The sequence below is a fragment of the Rhinatrema bivittatum genome, chromosome 3 (genome assembly GCF_901001135.1).
Source record: "Rhinatrema bivittatum chromosome 3, aRhiBiv1.1, whole genome shotgun sequence".
Lineage (NCBI taxonomy): Eukaryota > Metazoa > Chordata > Amphibia > Gymnophiona > Rhinatrematidae > Rhinatrema > Rhinatrema bivittatum.
In genome coordinates, this window is record NC_042617.1 from 481,130,218 (window position 1) to 481,149,429 (window position 19,212).

The 19,212-nt window shown below is 44.9% G+C and overlaps 1 protein-coding gene across 3 annotated transcripts in view; it reads left to right on the forward strand.

The window, feature by feature from the left end:
* Window positions 1-19,212, forward strand: part of FKBP1B (FKBP prolyl isomerase 1B) — a 142,178-nt gene that overhangs the window by 22,526 nt on the left and 100,440 nt on the right. The gene's annotated exons all lie outside the window — the stretch shown is intronic.

Below are 19,212 nucleotides of genomic sequence, written 5' to 3' on the forward strand. Positions count from 1 at the left end.
AGCAGCCCTAAAACTACATGAGATTCTTCCACACACCCCCCCCCCCCACCCCATTACGGCCTCCTATATTTCTTTAATCAACTTTTCAAACCCTTCCTTCCTGCACGGCATTATTAAACAAATCGTTGCCTATCTCGGAAAGATGCACCCCATCCCTCCAGAAAAAACCCTCCAATACTTCCCACGACCATTCGTGTCTAACCCAAAAGCCTCCCTGATGAAGCATCCACTTCCCTAACTGCCGATGCTTCATTTTTTTTTTACCCCTTTTTTCCCACACTGGCGCTTGCCGATGTCTAAATCAGGCAATTGTCTGACCAACCGACTTGAGTATTTGGCATCCTATTCATTATGTAGGCCAAATCTTTTCTCATTTGTGCCAACAAATCTCGGCACGAAATGTTTCCAATCTCATTGCTGCCCCCCCCCCCCCCCCAATGTACTAACAGAATATGTGGGACTCCCCAACCATTAACAAGGCCCTGCATGAATGAAACCAACTCAACCCATTTCATTCCCCTCTTGCTAAACCATTGAAGTGTCCAATTCTGTTTCTCCATGGTCAAATTCTCCCCGTATGGTCTCCTCTCAGCCCCCTCATGAGCCCAATGGATGAAGGAATGGCCCACAACCCTGGCACACTCCTGACATTCAAGGACCCCCCCCCCATGAGCCCAATGGATGAAGGAATGGCCCACAACCCTGGCACACTCCTGACCTTCGAGGACCCCCCTCAGCTTTGCAAAAGAAAATTTAAACAATTGCTAACATTCAACAGCCCCTCTCCTTCCCCCCCCCCCCCCTGTCATCATTTCCTGACATAAGAAGTGAATGCCTGCGATTTCCAGCACCCAATGGATTGAATCGCATGCTCCGGCATCCCTAACCCTGCAGCCGTGCTAGCTGCTCAATACGGAACGAATGCAAAGTATAATACTTTGCATCCCAACCCAGCCCTGTTACCGCCAATTTCAAAACCTTTATGAACTGGAAACCGGTCCAAGGCATTCCGTCCTCATGAACCAAGAACAAGCCTGACACAGCCAGCCTCGCACGCACATAAGCTTGCGTAGTTCTTACGGGGCAAACTAACTCGTCCCTGGCTTGCACTAATGTTAACCACTGCCCTCTATCCATTTGATCGACCTTGGATCTGTGTATGCAAATGGTAACCTCCCTTTCATAAACCCACATGCATTTCGCTAATACAGCTCCCAGAGCATTCGTCTTCGAACTAGCTACCAACTCGCTAATTCTCATTGCTCCAAAGAAAGCCAGAGCAAACGCCGCTCTAAACAATAATAGTTCATATCTCGGCAAGATTCTGGGCTATCAACAACAGATCAGCATAACAATTGGGCCGCCTTTTGTCCATCACCAAAGCCCAGTCTCTCCACCATCCTCGTAACACTCTTTGAACGAGGAAACTAAGTATGGGATTTCCCCAACCCCGTAATATTTGAAAAAATGCAAAACCAGCCAACTGTGCCCGCACAAACACTAACGAATAACCCTGTAACCTGGCCCACATGACAAATTGCGCAAATGTTATAGTCGCTAGTGGGCCCTCTATTCCACCTGAGCGTCAGTAAAAAAAAAAAAAAAAGGCCACCACCACCCTGCCCGCTAAATAAGATGACCAGGTGGTCAGAGCCAAGGATGTCCGGATTAAGTTCCACATGTCCCGCTGCCACAGATGCACCAGGAATGGCTTTCCTGTTTCGTTCACTTGTGGTGCCAACGCCCGGAAGACAGTCCACTTGAAACGAGAGAGCACAAGCAATCAGATTTGATTACCCGGTACGTGCTTAGCCGACGCAGTAATATTCCAACGCAAGCAAAGGAATACTAATTTCTGCAGCAGTCGACACTCGGATGCATTTAGCAGCTTGCCTATTAATAACTTGCACTACCCCCAGATTATCACACCAAAATACAACTTTTTTATTACTTAACCTTTCCCCCCCCCATATAACCAACACCACTATGATCGGGAACAACTCTAAAACGTGATATTCCTTGTGAGACCCATCTCCTCCCATGCCACCAGCCATTGCTCAGCACACCACTGCCCTTGAAAATAAACCCCAAAACCAGAAGCCCCAGCTGCATCCGAATATAACTCAAGCTCCCGGTTCAACGCCACCACTCCTTCCTGCATCATACATACACCGTTAAAGGACTGTTAAAAAGAACAAAAACAAAAACCCACTCCCAGCTCGTCCTTCGCGTTCCGGGTAACTCAAAGTGATGTCCGGCTTTTACGTTGACTGTCATCGCAGATAATCTGATGAAAGCCCGGCCCATCGGAATAACCCAACATGCAAAATTAAGGGAACCGATTAGGGATTGCATCTGCCTCAGTCACTTTAGTCGCCATACGCACTAACTGGACCAACTCCCTTAACTTCTCCACTTTATCTAATGGCAACCGCGCCACCATACGTACCGAATCTAATTCTGTGCCTAAAAATGTGAGTGAGGTAGCCGGCCCTTCAGTTTTGTCCTGTGCAATAGGACCCCCAAGATCACTTGCCACTTGCAAAAAACCGTCTGAGCCCGACAGACTGTCGACTGACTAGGTCCCACATACAAAAAATCATCCAGATAATGCAACATGCTGTCGCAACCAGTATACCACTGTCGCCCACTGGATAAACGTACTGAACACTTCCAAAAAAACACACATGATACTGCATAGCCCATTGGCAAACTTCAGTCCACAAAATGACCCTCAAAGAAAAATCCCAAAAAATGAAAACTCCCCAGATGAATGGTAACAACTGAAATGCAGATTCTATATCTGCTTTGGCCATTAAAGCCCCTTGTCCTGCACCCTGCACTAAGGCCGCCGCCTCATCAAATGAAGTGTAACGCACTGAACATGCCCATCGAGGGATAAAATCATTAACCAACGCCCCGGTCGGATATGACAAATTTAAAATCTGTCAAAACTTGCCTAGGGCTTTTTTAGGTATCACTGCTAACTGGGATAAATGCATGCAAGCAAAAGGCGGCTCAACAAATGGACCAGCAACTCGCCCCGCTTGCATTTTAGCCAATAATTTTTCCTTCGCAATGTTCTCAAGATGCGATGCAGACCTCTCATTCCTTGCCCTACCACTGCAACCTGGACCCTCATAAGGAATACGGAAACCTCATTTAAAACCATCATACAAGAAAGCAGCTAACTGAACATCTGGATAATACCTCAACCGCTTTTTTAGCTTGAACAAAACAATGGGGGAATCTGCCTTTTGTTGTAACACCTCAAGGTTTACCTCCTTTGTGAGAGACAGACCCAAGACCTTGGGTACATTTCGTGGCTGGGTGCGCTCCCCCACAAGTGGCACAGGCGTGCCTGAACTTACACTCGGGGGGGAAAAAGGCTGGTGAGCTTATTAAACCTCCAACATACATCTGCTCCCCCTGCGGTTGGCTTACTCCCCACCTCAAACTTCCTAACCAGCCTGAGTGATCGAAAGGAACCTCCTTGACCGCTGCCTGTCCCCGGGTTACTAATGCCTCCGTTACCGCTCCCTTTCATTCCAACACCTTTGCCACTCTGGCGCCCCCCCCCCCCTTATTTGTCATCTGTGTTAACCACAAATGAATATCCTGGGTACCCCATGCCATAAAACGGTTGCCTGCCATTTTATCACGAAATTTCTCATCATAGTTGAGCCACGCCCAACCTTCATAATCTTTAAAAGCTCCCAAAATGCGGTCCACATAAGACAGCAAAGCGCCATACTGCGTTGGGTCATTATGTCCCACCACGCTGGCTAAGCGCAGAAAACCCCTCACCCAATTCACTGTTTTTGGAAATCTTGGGCCCTTTGCTACTCCTTTTACCCTTCTTTTTGGCCCGTTTCTTATCCTTCTTCCCACCTCGTCTGCTCTCTAGCAATTTGAAAATGTTCACATATTTACATTTCCGTATGCGCCTGGCTAGGTGCTTAGGAACCTCCTCCCATAGCTTGGTCAAGGAAGCCTAAGCTGGATGCCTCATATCTTGCCTAGGACCCTCAGCTAAAACTGTTCCTAACACTGGGCCCGACCCCCTAGATATTGAGGACGAAGACTATGAGGAACTAGATCTAGGCTTTCTTTTCTTTTTTTCCCAGAGCTGGACCGCTAGGTTCGGACTCGCTGCTTCATTTTTTTTACCTGCTTCCGGACACCGTGCTGCGTTACTTGATGCCTCCATGCTCTGCACCTCCACCGCTGACCCTCCCAGCACTGCATCCTCCTCCTCTGGCACAAACGCCGTGTCCTTCCAGGCTTCCTACTGCGATGTCCGCGGGAGCACTGCCTCTGCTGGATCTGGAATGGAAAAAACACCGCTCCCTATCCCACCCCTAGCCACCAAGCCGGGCTGGGCGTTTTCCTCCTTTACTAACCGGCTGCTGGTCCCGATGCCGCTCACCCTGAATGCACTGATAGCCACTGACTCCCCACCCTAACTCAAAGGCTGCCACCTCTGACTACCCCATGGGATGGCAAATAGGCCGCCCGCATGGCTCTGATGCCCTCAAAAAAACGCTAACATATCCGCAAAGCGTTCTACTACATCACTCCCGCACACCCCATATTGCACTGTGACGTCGGTACCATAGGTTACCTCCCTCCTTGGAGCAGCATCGGGAACGCTGCCGCACCCTTCCCCTTCCCCTGCCAGCCTGACATGTGTCCTCTGAGAGGGATTTGAGCCATAACCAGCCTACCCCACCTGCTTGCCCTTGGATAAACCACGGCACCTGGGAGCACTGGGAGGAACAGGATGGGCAGCTTGGCCTGGCAGTAAATTGCTGCACTGAAGGAGGGGGTGATCCAGGTAACTATAGACCAGTGAGCCTGACTTCAGTGCTGGGAAAATAGTGGAAACTATTCTCAAGATCAAAATCGTAGAGCACAATAAAGCTCTGGAATTTATTGGCAGAGGATGTGGTTACTGACCCAGCATGGCAATTTCTTATGTTCTTATGATACATCACGCTGCGCTGGCAGGAACACCGGCAGGCAAACAGGCGCCACTGGGAGGCAGGGCTGGAGCAAAGGTGGGGACGGGTCCTAATGCGATGGGGGCGGGACAGCCTGATCGAGGGACAGGAATCAGGGCTGCCTGGGGAGGAGCACCTCTGACCCTAGCACACTTCATGTTAACCACCGGGGAAAAACCGCCATGAAAAGCTGCAAAACGCAAACAAAGGCAGACGCAAAAAAAGCAGTTTCAGCCCTGCTCTCACCTAACTCACCGACTGACTACCCTCACCGTCTAGTTTCGCGCTCAACTACCGAACTGACCAATCGCGAGGCAACAATTCAAAATGTTGCCATCGGTTAGCTCCCCGCACTTTTCCCTTGTTATCCGTGGCGGCGCGAGATATGCCCATGCTACCTTCACTTAAGCAGAACTCCTGGCCTACTCGCAAGCAATCACAGAAATGTATACTCTGGCTCAGTAGATATCCAACTTTGGATGCAATTCAGATGGGGATCCTAGAAGGGAAGATGGCGGTCGTGTGAGGTGTGGTATCTGAGGAGTTTCTTTCCTCCACAGAGCAAACCTGCTGTGAGAAGCAGAACAGAATTCAGCCTTTAACAGGAAAAATGTGACAGTTGGAACATCCATTTTCAAAGATGTGGGGAGTGGGATTAAACCTTTTTTTTTTTCTCCATAGCCACAGAGCTAAATATATATAAATCCCTTCACATAATTTTTTTTTTATGTGAAGGGATTTTTATGTATGTATAATTGCATTCTTTTTCTTGTTTAACCCTTTTGAGAACAATTGTATTTCCCTCTATGTCAAGGAAGATGCTTCTAGAGTCATAGGTGTGATGTTGCTTGCGGGGGGTGCTACAGTAGCCTGCAAGGAGCCACAGTTATTCCCCTTAACTTGCTGGGCAGACTCGATGGACCATTTTGGTCTTTATCTGCCATCATTTCCTATTAGACTGATATATAGTGATAAGTAACTGTCTTTCTTGGGAAGGCAGAAAATAGCTGTGCTAATCACTTTTTCCTTTTGAAAGAAAGGGCATTGCCCATGTTCATAAAAGATTCATTGTAAGAGAGCTTGCAAGAGGAATGTTTTGGAGATTCAACGATATCCAGAATATGTTTCCATGCAAGCAAGGCAAACAAAGGGAAGTCACTGTCTCTCTATGTAAGGCTTTCAGAGGCTGGAACGCCTTATGAATTACAGGCCTGATGTTCAGGTCTACTGATTTCTAGCCTGCCAGAAAGAGGACTGAAATAAGACTGACCTTATTCCAAGAAAACGGAGGGCTTTAACTAGATGCTATCGTAGCATGTCTTCAGCGGATTCTTTGTTCACCTTCTTCCTGCAACATTCTGTTTGGTTTTTCCTTGCTAGAAGTGTTGAAAGTTTCCTTTATGTAGTGTTTTCTTTTTGAAAAACCTGTGTGGTGTTCCTGTTATGTATATATTGAATTACAGAGGGAGGAGAAAAATGTTCCTGTATTTGTAGCATCTTTTAAAAATTGCATTGGGCCTGGGACATTCTGTGTATGGTGGGATGAAGTGTATCACACAGCACCAAGCATAAGAGCATACTTTTTTTTTTTTTTTTTAAACATAGGAACAGTCATGGGTTGTTATAGGAGAACTGAAGGGCTGGGTTTGTCAACACACAAGGAGTCAGAAGGGAAAAGTTCATAGTAGTGACCTACCCTAGTCTTTTTTTTTTTTTAAAGAGCACATGATAGGAAAAAAGTTGGGCCATACCCTTGAAACAGTTGATGATGGGAGTTGGTGTGAGAGAGCTGGAACATAGCACTGAAGGATTGCCTATGGCGAAGGTGGTACATGGATATCATCTTGATATTGCCCATGGATTTAACCTTTGTGGCAGTACAGACTAGTGATGACATTAATTGAAATTGCTTTCCAGTCATCTGACTTAAAACTAAGAAGATCTAAGTTAGCAAAACAGAATTGTGGCCTTTGATCAGTCTTTTGTATACTTCTGCCAAACTCTGGCATTTAAAAGATTCTCAAGAAGGCTTATAGCATTCACTATTCAGGTGCAATAAGTCCCTTCCCCCAAAGAGCTTATGTAAGTACTTAGGCAGCAGGTACCCGAGGCAACAAGATAAACTGACTTGTCCACTGTCAGAAGGAGAGTCACTGGTATTTGAACCCTGACTTCCTTGGTTCTCTGCCCATTTTCTAACTACTAGGTCATGTCTTTTCTTAATCCTTAAGGAGTATTAATCTGCTGCAGCATTAATGTAGCACTGGATCAATGCCACAGTTCCAGTTCTGACAGCACCCCTGTGTGACATCACTGTGTAAAAGTTCATTAGTCCTGGAATTTGGCGGAGCGGGTTGGCGTCTGAATCCCTGGCAGTCTGCCAAATTTTGAGAAAAATCAGTTAAATAATTTTTGAAGCTGGATGCTAGGAAAAAGCTTTGATTGATTGTTTTTTAAATATTTTAGCTTCTTCTAGCTCTTGCTCAAAAATGGCCAGGAATTTGAAATCAGAATTTCACATCCATGCCTTTTTAGTATATTTCAGCTTGTTTGGGGGTTTTCTAATTTTTTAGATTTTTTTTTAAATTTTGTCTGTAAAAGGTTGGTGGTGCACTGCACCCCCCCCTTTTTTTTTTTTTTTTTTCCCGCTTAAGTCACCAGAGGCTCATTATTAACCTTGTTAAAGAGGAAACGCCACGCAGAAGAGTGTGGTGAAATCAAGAGGTTTACCTATCTCAGATAACACAGCAGGTGCAGTGCAGTACGGCAGCAATATACAGCCCCCACCTGCTCTGTGCAGATTTCCTCTCTCTCCCAACACTCCCTCCCTTGTTTTTTCCTCCTTCCTCTTTGGGCTTTCAGCAGTCATTGGCACTATATCCACTCATGGGGTGTTCCTGTTTACGTGATGACTAGGATTCCCACCCCACCTCGGAGGGATGTGAACACTACCTCTTCAGCATCCCCCAGCTGGCCAAAGGAGCAGAAGACCTCACCCAGGAACCAAAGCCAGCTCCTCTGCATGTCAGGCCAGCCCACATTCTCACTCTCCTTCCTATTCAATTTGGCATCTTCATAATTGCACAGTCTATGCATTGTGAACATCATGCTGTTGCTATGGATTGTCAAGTTTCTATAGATGTATGGGCATAAAAATGAATGTACAAAACATCTATGTCAATGTCTGTATTGATCATGTGCAAAGATATACCATACTGCTATGTAAATTGTCTCCAATAATGCGACAGTATTGAGCTGGACATTTTAATATTGGTTTTATGTTCATAAGGCTGGATTACCGAGGGAGCAGACACAGAAATTCTTAGTGCCTGCAGACTTAATTGCATGTTATCAGATCTCACTATGGACATAGATCTGAATGCCAGTTTAACTCTGGAAGGCCACAGAATTTGCTGGTCCTTCGCCCTTACCCTTGAATTCTTCCAGAGGGGCCCAACTAGAATGCAGACTCTCAGTGGTCATTAATGTTGCTGGTTCAGTATAATGGTGTGACATTGTAAGGCCATGGAGATGCAGAGCAGTAATAAAATCTGCTAACTGGAAATCTAGAGAGACCAGATAGACACAGGAATAGGAAAGGTGTAGGGAGGGAGTTACAGGAAGACAAGACAGTAATTTCTGGAATCCTCTGGTAAATTGCATTAATAAATGGGAAACACTTCTACAGTAACCTTCTATATTTCATGTCTTTGAAGTGCCGAAAAGCAGAATATAAAAATATCTAAATTTAAAATCTATTTGCGGGTTGTGGTCATAGAAAGTCATTTGTGGTATAGTAAATGTGCCAGACTCTGCTGCATTATAGTTGCCAAACCTTGAGTTTCTGGGCTTTTGTTCGTTTTATGTTGACAGGATTTTGTAAGTGCATTTTTGTTCCATTATTGAGCTTTTTCAGCTGACTCAATTTTGTTGGCATAGATTTCTAGCTGAAGTTAAGTTCAGGGTTAGGGTTTGAAAACGAACAATGAAGGATAATAGACAGCTGGACCTCTTCCAGGCCAAAAATTCTCATAACAGGGATACTGACCTAGAGAACAAAGTCTCATGTCTTTAATTCAGTGTACAAATAAAAACAATAATAAAGGTAATTGCCAGGAGACACTGGGTTATAGTTTTCAGGCTCTTTGAAATATCCCAATACCTTCGCAGATGGATTGTGATCTTAAATTATTGGTTTGAGAACTCCCTGGACATAATACTGAAGTCTGTCTTAAATGGTAGCTGAATATTTTCTTACAAAATCCTTCATTTTCTGATGGTGTTTTATGTTTTTGTTTTTTTTTTTAATTTAATTCCTTGGCCACAATGTTAATAGTCTGTGAAGGGGCTTTATGGCTGTGTAGTTTTAGTTGCCTTTTCAACTATTTCAAACTAGCTCTTTCAAACTGAATTTGGAGACAGAGGACATTTAATGCAATCGGGAAAACAATCCTTTTTGAAGCAAAGACAAATATATATGGACATTAATCTTTTGAAGCTAAGCGCAGGGCTACTCACATATAATTCATTATAGGATTTTAAAATGATGCTTTGTACCAATCTTTGTCTAATGCAGAAGGTGGCAAATCAAGTTATGATAAAGAAATAGGTCGTTCTAACCCAGCCCAGGTCAACCTTGACTCCATCATTAGCAGCTATCCCAGCCATTCGGTGTTGCTCTCCATGCACGTAAATGCTGAAAGTTATTGCCATAGTCCCGAGCGATCTCCCACCCTCTCTTCCTGCCCAGGTTCAGATTTCTCTTAAAGCTTTCTTCTGAAATATCCACAACACAATAGCAAGCGCAGGAACTGTCCCATTCAGTTTCTTCTAACAAAGCAAAATTCCAGCCCCCAGCAAAATGCCTGCTTGGACACCATCGCTCTCACCATTTTGTCAATACAATGGACAACAACTCGCCCCTTCTTTTAGGTCTTGAACCCCCTCCCCAGAGTTTTATGCAGGCCCAGAGAGACCGGTTTATGAGGCAGATAAAAGGCCACTTTTAAAGATGCACCTTTCCTGGGTTTGAGAGAGTGCTTCACAGATGTTTCAGTGGGACTTGCGGATCAAGCAGTGATGTCCGGAAACAAAAGGGGATTGAATGAATTACAGGCTCACCTTTTAAATGCATTTACTTCGCTGTCAGGCACATGTTGCTGCTTATGGCAAATATTTAGAAAGCTCTGTGGCATGCTTTTGATTCTTTGGTGATTGTGGTGCATTTTACATAAATTAGCGTTTATCTTTATTAAATATGCAACGAATAGGCTATTTTTTATAGAAAATTCTTCACTTTAATCCCTTTTTATTTAAAAAAAAAAAATTGCCTAGGTAATGTTTTGTGTTCTCATTCTTTTTGCCCTTTCTTGCTCCTCCATCTCACTACTGTCAGATGATCTCCATGTCTGTCCTAGCAACAAAGATCTCACTGAAGACCTAGGCAGGATTTCATCTTTAGCTACGCCTCCTTCTCCTCATTCTACCTCCAGTCTCCTTTTTCACTTCCCATCCTGTATTCACTCTCCTCCTTCCAGGTGTGTTTTCTCTCCTTCCTTCCACTCACCATGGGTGCCTGAACCTTGCACTCTTGCGCTCCATTTCCAAAAGGTGTCTACTCCCTTTTTTTTTTTTTTCACCATGTCGTGTCCCAGCGTCCTTCTGTGCTCCTGGAAGTACAATCACAGTGGTGGGGGAAAACTGTGTGCGGGTTCAGAAGGGGGAGGCATTGCAGGGTTGAACAGGAGGGAAGGCGAGGTAAGCTTGGAATGGTAAGGGAAAGAAGCTTGTGAGAGTGGAGAGGCAATGCCGTGCAGCCGGTGTGGGAGGAGGCAGGAGTGGCCAATTCTGCCTGAAAGGTAGATTCTGTAGCAATTACTGAGGGGAGGGGGGGGGGGGGGTTGCAGAATTGCGGCAAGTTGGAGACCCTGATTGTACCTTTCCTGTAGGTAATCGAAGAACTTCCGGTTCTATTGCTGTCAAAAGTCTAATCTTTTTTTTTTTTTTTTTTTTTTAATCATAAAAATCTTAAACATATCTCTAAACCTAAACATTTAATTTCTCTTTCCTTAACGCACATGATTTCACTAAACTCAAAACTCTGGTTTCTAATGGCTCTATCTTTTCCTAAGGGACCCGAAAAGGAAACTTGAGCTTAATTAATTTGTCCTCCCATGGACTATCTGTTACTGAAACATAAGTTGTCTGCATGCTAGCTGTCTGCATTCCTTTTGTAAATGCTGTTCATAGTGCAACCATTGGCTCACATGTATTTCTGTTGGGGATTACCATATAGAATCCTTTTAGTTTACAGAAGGGCTAAGCCTGTTATTTACAAGAAGACACTTCTTTTATGCCATATTTCTCATGTCAGTCTTCATGTCATTACTCGGCGCTTGTTTCATGCAAGCTACCCCTTCTGATTATCATATGGCAGCTTCTTCATTCTGTCAGGTCTGGAGCTGTTCCAGCCCTCTCACCACTCATCCTTTGTCTTGGGCTAAGTTCATGTTCACGCCATCAGGTTAATATCTTCTGTTAAGAGATGGAGGATTTTGAAAAAAGCCCAAAAATGTGAGTTGTCTCAGAACATCAGCTCTCCAGAACTGGTTTAGATTTGGTCTGCTTCTTGTCAGGCATTATCCAGGGCACGCAAGCCATACTAACTTGCACGATTCCTCTCTTAGCATTTTTCTACTTTGTTCAGACATACAAAATGGATGCATCGAAGCTTAAGAAAGCAGGGAGAATGTAGTTTTATTATATGCAGTGGTCTCTTCAGATGTACTGTATACAGCTGAATCTCCCAGGCCTTTATTGAAACACCTTGTTTAGCAGGTGACATCCCAGACATTTCACTGACAATTGCTCTTCTTGTCACTAGCTCTGTTGTCCACATTATCCTCCATTTTGGGTCTCTGCCAGACCTTAACAGAGTGAATGCCTTCCCTCTCTCTGTGCTGTTTGTTTTAGTGACTCTGTTCTCTGCTTCATTATTTACCTTTCTATTCCTGCTCTTCCTGTGTTCTGGAATATCTTTCCCCTGTAGTTGTACACTCACCCTGGTATCAAAGAAGGTTCGGGTCTAGTGGTTCTGCTTCTTTCTGTAAGTGCATCACCTTGGTGCCATCTCCTGTAGCCTTGTTGTCTGTGTGGCTGTTGCATAGATTTGGCTCATCTCACCTTGACACCTGCTATATGAAATTTGGGGAGATTTCACAGTCTGTTTGGCCTCTGCTTGCAGATTAGAATACATTTTTCAGCTTTCCCTATTGGAGAAACAGTTTATCCTCTTTCCAGTTTTTTACTTCTCTTCCTGTGCTATTTTATACCATCCCTTCAGGTCCATAATTCCAGTATTTAATATATGCAACAGGAATATAAAGTGTGCTGTTTACATTTTTATTTTTTATTTATTTATTATTTTTATTATACCGAGTTTCATGATAGGAATCACATCAACCCGGTTTACAATTAACAATGTGAGTAAAGGCAGAGAGTAACAAAGTAAAGAACATTTCCCAATACAACAACAAATATAGTATGAAACTTAACAAATATTATAACAATATTTTGGATGTGAGAAAGTTACAAAAAAACATGGACAAATAACTTGGATATGAAAGGGGAGGAATTGTAGAATGACTATTAGCATTTTAACCAGCTGTATCAATTAATAAATATGTATAATATTATAAAATATAAAATATAGATGTAGATGTGTGTAATTCGTGTGGTAGATGTAGATGTAGATGTGTGTAATTACATGAATGTGTGTAATTCGTCTTAGGCAGTTATGCTGGGGTATTTAAAAGGCAAACAATTTTTGTGGGTATAGGGGATGCATAATTTTAGTTGGCTTAGTTATTATCTCTTCAATTCTGCAACAGTGCTGTACACATGTATGGGCACCATTAGGCCGATAGCGCTAAGCAGCAACTGAAGGAGTGCATCCATTTTTTAAATTTATTTTTTTAATAAAAAGGTGTCAAGTGTCCAGAAAATTAGATGTCTCACACCTGGGCGTCCCAATGATAGGTGCCACAATAAAGTGTACAGCAATGCTCAACTTGTGCGCACAGGTAAACGTGCGACCACTAAAGGCGCCGCTTAACTTAGACGCACAAAACGAGGCCCAACTAAGCATCCAAAACTGGACGCACTCCCTGATTTGACAATCCTGTAGAGGGCAGCCTAAGGAAAGCGTGCAAATGCCTCAGAGCATTACCTAGCCTAAAGAGGCTGCTCAACCGCCAGGCTGCCCATGTCCCTCGACCTCCCACACATATATACACACACATACAGAGACAGATAAGGAGTGGTGTGTGTGTTTAGTTTTTTTTTTTTGTGTGTGTAGGGATTCCTCCTTTCCCCGGTCTCCGTGCTCAGCGTGCCATTCCACCATTCATCCCGCTGTGTGGGAGGTCGAGGGACATGGGCAGCCTGGCAGTTGAGCAGCCTCTTTAGGCTAGGTAATGCTCTGAGGCATTTGCATGTTTTCTTTAGGTTGCCCTCTACAGGATTATCAAATCGGTGAGTGCATCTAGCTGTGCATCCAGTTTTGGACACTTAGTTGGGCCTTGTTTTGTGAGCCTTTAGTGGCCGCACGCTTACCTGTGCGCACAAGTTGAGCATTGCTATGCACTTTATTGCAGCACCTATCATTGAGACGCCCAGGTGTGAGACATCTAATTTTCTGGACACTTAGGTTAGACACCTTTTTATTTAAAAAAAAAAAAAAAAAAAAAAAAAAAAAAAAAAATTTAAATGGATGCACTCCTTCAGTTGCTGCTTAGCGCACTGTCGGCCTAATGGTGCCTATACCTAAGAAACCCAAGTGCCTTTCTCTTTGTGCTGCTTGTCATATTCAGGCATCTCAGCCTGGAGTGCCTGCTAACTTATGCCAGCGCTGTTTGGAAGCTCAGGGAGAACCATCTTCCTCTGATTTCACTAAACCAGGTACTTCCCAGCCAGATGTAGGCCTGGGAAAAGATGTCAAGTGGGGTGCCTGATTTTGGAATTCCCTAACTGGTGGTTCAGCAGGGGAAGGCAGTTCTTTAAGTACGCCTTAGGTACCTCCTGGTTTTGATATGGATACTTCCACTTTTTCATGGGTAGCATTTTTTTTCCAGGGATTGCAATCCTTTCTTCAGGCACAGTACGCAGCCTTGCCAGTGCTCCCAGGGCAGATTAGCAGGTTGCTTGGATTTACTGTTAAGGACTGGAGTACACCTCAATTGGCAGTGGCACTGCCCAATAGGGATCCAGATGGCACAGATGATCCTGATTCTCTAGAGGATGGTGAAATTCCTCCAGGATTAGAACCGTATAGGACTATGCTATGGTTCTTTCAGAGATAAGTTCCTAGAGGTTAAATCCATAAACTGCTATTACAGTAATTAATAAGCAATCGTAGCTTGTGATCTAATGTTTGGGTACTTTTCAGGTACATGTGACTTGGATTGGCCACGGTTGGAAACAGGATACTGGGCTTGATGGACCCTTGGTCTGACCCAGTATGGCATATCTTATATTCTTAGCGATGAACTGCCAGCTTTGATTTCCCAGACCTTGACTATGCTTGGAGTTCCTGGGGCAGATTTCATGCCTAAGCCAAAGAAAAATCCATTTTGGATTCCTTGTGTAAAGCCTCTTGATTTCTTTCCATGTTTATGGAGGCCATTCAAGAATTGATTGATCTTGAGTGGGGCGCCCCAGAGGCTAATTTCAAAGGGGGTCTGATTTGGAAGGCCCATACCCTCTAGATCCAGTAGTAAGAGTATTTACGTTTTCCGAAGGTTGAACATATGTGTGCTGTCTCCGAGCGGACCACTATTCCTGTGGAAGGAGGAGCGGCCTTGAAGGATGTTCAAGATAGGATTGAGACTATCCTTAAGCAAGCATTTGAAGCAGTGGTAATGACGTTGCAGATTGCATCTTGTTTTCTGATGGTTTGCTCTTGTTTACTTCTCTGTCCGGAGATCGATGACTCTGGGGTGAATTCCAGGGGAGTTATGGAGCTAGCGGCTGCCACCTTGGCAGGTGCAGGCTGTGATTTGGTTCACACCACAGCCAGAGGGGTGGCTTCGGTAATAGTCGCCAGGCATCAGTTATGGCTGAGATATTTGGTCCGCCAAGGCTAGCCTCGTGAAATTTGCCTTTTAAAGGCTTGCTCTTGTTTGGGAGCGAGTTGGAAAAACTGGCCAGTAAGTGGGACGACTCACCGGTTCCTCAGTTGTTGTTGGAGGATAAGAAGCAGATGCCACCTTCTTAGCATGAGAGGTTGAGCTAGGGGGGGGGTCCAAGTGTTTTCAACTCTATAGAGGAGTGACCTTTCAGACTACTCTGCCTTTTGGTAGGTCTCAGTCTTTTTGTCCCAGACAGCCCAGAAGGGGCGCAGGTAGTGGAACTTTCTGAGCCTCCAAATGAAAATATGCTGTCCCACCTCCAGGAACAAGAGAGAGGGGGACGGCTCTCTTTCAGAAGTAGGTCGAGATCACATCGGATCAGTGGGTCCTGGAGGTGATAAGCGCTGGAGTTTCGCAGTGTTCCTCAGAATGTGTTCGTGTTCTCTTCTTGCCACTCCCTGCAGAAGAAGCAGGCAGTGGAGGATACATTGCAAGGCTCCTCAGTCTGATGGCTCTGATTCCGGTACCCATGTCTCGAGAGAGTACGGGGCGATAAATTTTCATTGTGCCCAAGAAAGAGGGATCCTTTCATCCCATCCTGGATCTGAAAGGTGTCGACTGCCATCTGCAGGCGAAGCATTTTTCACATGGAGACCTTGCTCCTGCTGATAATGGCCACGCAGTCGAGGGAATTTCTGACCTCTTTTGGACCTGTCTGAGGTCTGTCTTCACATTCCCATCTGACTAGAGCGTCTATGCTTTCTGCGGTTCGCAGTTCTGGGACGCCATTATTAATTTTGGGCACTCTCTTTTCATCTGGCTATACCTCCCAGGACCTTTTCCAAGATGATAGTGGTAGTTGCGGCAGCATTGCGGATGAGATCCTAGTACCACCTGTATTTGGACGACTGGCTGATTCGAGCCAAGTCACTGGAAGAGAGCCACCTGGTGACCTGCAAGGTGATCTCCCTGTTGCATGAGCTCGACTGGGTGGTGAACCTGGCTAAGAACACTCTTCAGTCTGTTTAGTCATTGGAATTCCTCAGGGTTCGGTTTGACACGAAGCAGGGCGAGGTTTTCCTGCTGGTAGCTCATATTCAGAAGTTGATGGCATAGCTACGTCTGAACACTCTGCACCTGACTGTATGGTTTTACCTGCAGCTACTTGGTTTAATGGCGGCAACCCTGGAAGTAGTACCATGGGCGAGAGCGCATATGCGTCCTCTTCAGTGCTCCCTGTTGTCTCGATGGAACCTGCAGTCTCTGCACTACTCGAATTGGCTCCACCTGCTGATGGAGGTCTCCTCCCGACTGCAGTGGTGGCTGTAGCCAGATCATCTAAGGATGACAGTTGTGAGCCTCCATGGTTGGGGAACTCACTGTCAGGAGCTGACAGCGCAAGGGTGCTGTGATGTAGAAGAGTCTCTCTGGAACATTAATCGTTTGGAATTCAGGGCGCTTCAGCTGGCATGTTCCGGCACACAGGGATCTGTTGCAGCAGGGTCCTGTTCTTCTCGAAGATCAGATTCGATTTTGTCTTGCGGTATTGCCCTTGAAAGGGCTCGCTTGCTGAAATGTGGATACTCTGCAGCAGTGATTTCCACCTTGCTAAGAGCTAGAAAGTTCTGCACTTCCTCTGCCTGTGTGCAGGTCTGGTGAGTGTTTTGAGGCCTGGTGTGAGGATCGCGATACTCTTCCTTGTTCGGTCAAGATCCTGCTAATTTTGGAATTTTTGCAGGATAGCTTGAATAAAGGCTCGATCCTTAACTGTTTAAAGACAGCGATTCTCAACCGGTGTGTCGCGTGCTACTCGCAGCCGGCAGGGGCAGAAATAAAGACTTGCGTTGCTAGCCGCCGCTGGAGAGCAGGCTAGCGGGCCAAAGACTAGCTGTTTAGCTGGGGGCCTGTGTGTGAGAGAGGAATGGTGCTTCGTGTATGTGAGACAGGGAAGGTGCTCCTGTGTCAGTGTATGTGAGAGAGATGGAGCATGTTTTTGGCTGGCTGTGAGAGGGGGCATTTGTGTGATTGAGAGAGACTAGTCAGAGAGGTGATTGGTGTGTGTGTATGAGAGAGAGACTGGTTGGGGAGATGATTGGTGTGTGAGACAGAAACTGGTCCTGGGTGTGTGTGTGTGTGTGTGTGTGTGTGTAGACTGGTTGTGGTCCCTAAGGAAGAGGACTGTGAGGACAGCTTCAGCAGCTACTGCTGCTTCTGGTGTGGCCTGTAAGGGAAAGGAGCAGGAGAACTGCTGGAGAGGGTTTGTAAAGGTGGCTTTTTAAGTTCATTTTTATTGATTGACTACCATTTTATTTATTGGGTAGTACGTGATGTCTGCTGTTTTGAAATATTTTATTGTTTGAAGAAGTTTTAATAATTTTTAAGAGTTTTTAATTGTTAGATGTTCTGTTCAGCTGTTTTGAAAGATTTTTTTCATATAGTTTTACAATTTATTTCTGTGTGGGAATTTATAACAGCTTGGCTTTTTCTGTTTTCTTAATGGGAGGTGTATTGGTGTTTAGGGCCTGGTTTAATATTTAATATTTGTAGTGTTGCCTTTTTATAGGTAGGGTTGTTCCATTTGAGTGCATGCCATAATGCAGATGTAACTTTGTACAGATTAGATTCTGTGCATTATTGCAGATCCTGGGACTGTTAGGTGCTATATTTCTCTTTTCCATTTCTCCAGGTTTGCTCTGCATGCAGAGTGGCTTGTTTTGGTTTTTCATTCCAGTTTGTCTTCATATTTGTAATTTGTGGTCTTTCTGTACTTGGTGAAGGTCGATCTTGTGTGTATGACTAAGGTGAAATATTTAACTAGCACTTAGGCACATGAAATACCTAATTTTATTTGTTGTGTTTTCTCAATTGGACATGCATTGGTGGTGAACTGCTGTCTTTTTATAAGTAGGGCTATTGCGCCTGGTGGTAGAGGGAGTTTGTGTTACTATTATTGAGATAACACCAGAATATCTTTTTTTGTATGGTGAGTTCTTCTAGTTCTGCTTTATACCCATTACTGAGGGGTGGGGTTAGCCCTGTGACTGTCATGTGTTCAGTGTGTCTCGCATGTGAGGACCATCTGTCAGGTGTGTCCTGACAGAAAAAAGGTTGAGAACCACTGCCTTAAAGGTACAAGTAGCAGCTCTCGCCTGTTTCAGAGGTCAGGTGAATGGTGAATCCTTGTCGGCTCATCCTGATATGGCCCATTTCCTGAAAGGAGTGAAACATCTTTTTGCGGTTTCTGGTGCCCTTATGGAGTCTTTAATTTGGTATTTGATTCCTTATCGGGCCCTGTGTTTAGACCGATGTGTAACCTGACCTTGTGGTTACTGACCTTAAAAACTGTGTTCCTTGTGGCAGTTTGTTCTGCGCGTAGGGTTTCTGAACTGCAGGCTGTCTTGCCGGGAGCCATTTCTCTGGGTGACTCCAGGGGCAGTACAGCTATGTACTGTTCCTTTTCTACAGAATGTGGTCACTGACTTTCTCTTGAATCAGGCCATCTCTGGACAGAGAGAAATGTATTGTCTGTCGCGATCCTTGGATGTCAAGAAACATACTATCGGGTATCTGGAAATTGCTAAGCCTTTACGGAAGATGGATTGCCGGCATTGCGGGCTACCATAGCTTGCTGGATTAAGGAGGTAGTCACGGCTGCATACGTTGATGCTGGGAAACAGTTACCTAGTCAGATCAGGGCTCATTCCACTAGGGCTCAGGCAGTATCATGGACGGAAGTGAAATTGTCTCCCGTCGAAGTTTGTTTGCCAAGCTGCAATGTGGTCCTCATTACACACTTTTTTCCCAGGTATTATCATCTGGATGTGCAAGCCCAGGAGGACACAGCCTTTGCACGTGCAGTTTTGAGTGGACCATGGGCAGGCATCCCTCTTTTTCTGGATCCATCTGTCTGGACGCTAAGAAATGAGAAATTACTACATTCCTAAAGAAAAGGAAATTATCAGGTAAGTAGTAATTTCTCATTTTTCACTCGAATGTCGATTTTATTTCCCTTCCCAGCCAGGGCAAGCACCTCTTTCTGAGAGTATGCATGTGAAGCTCTGGGGGCATGAAGTTTTGAGCAA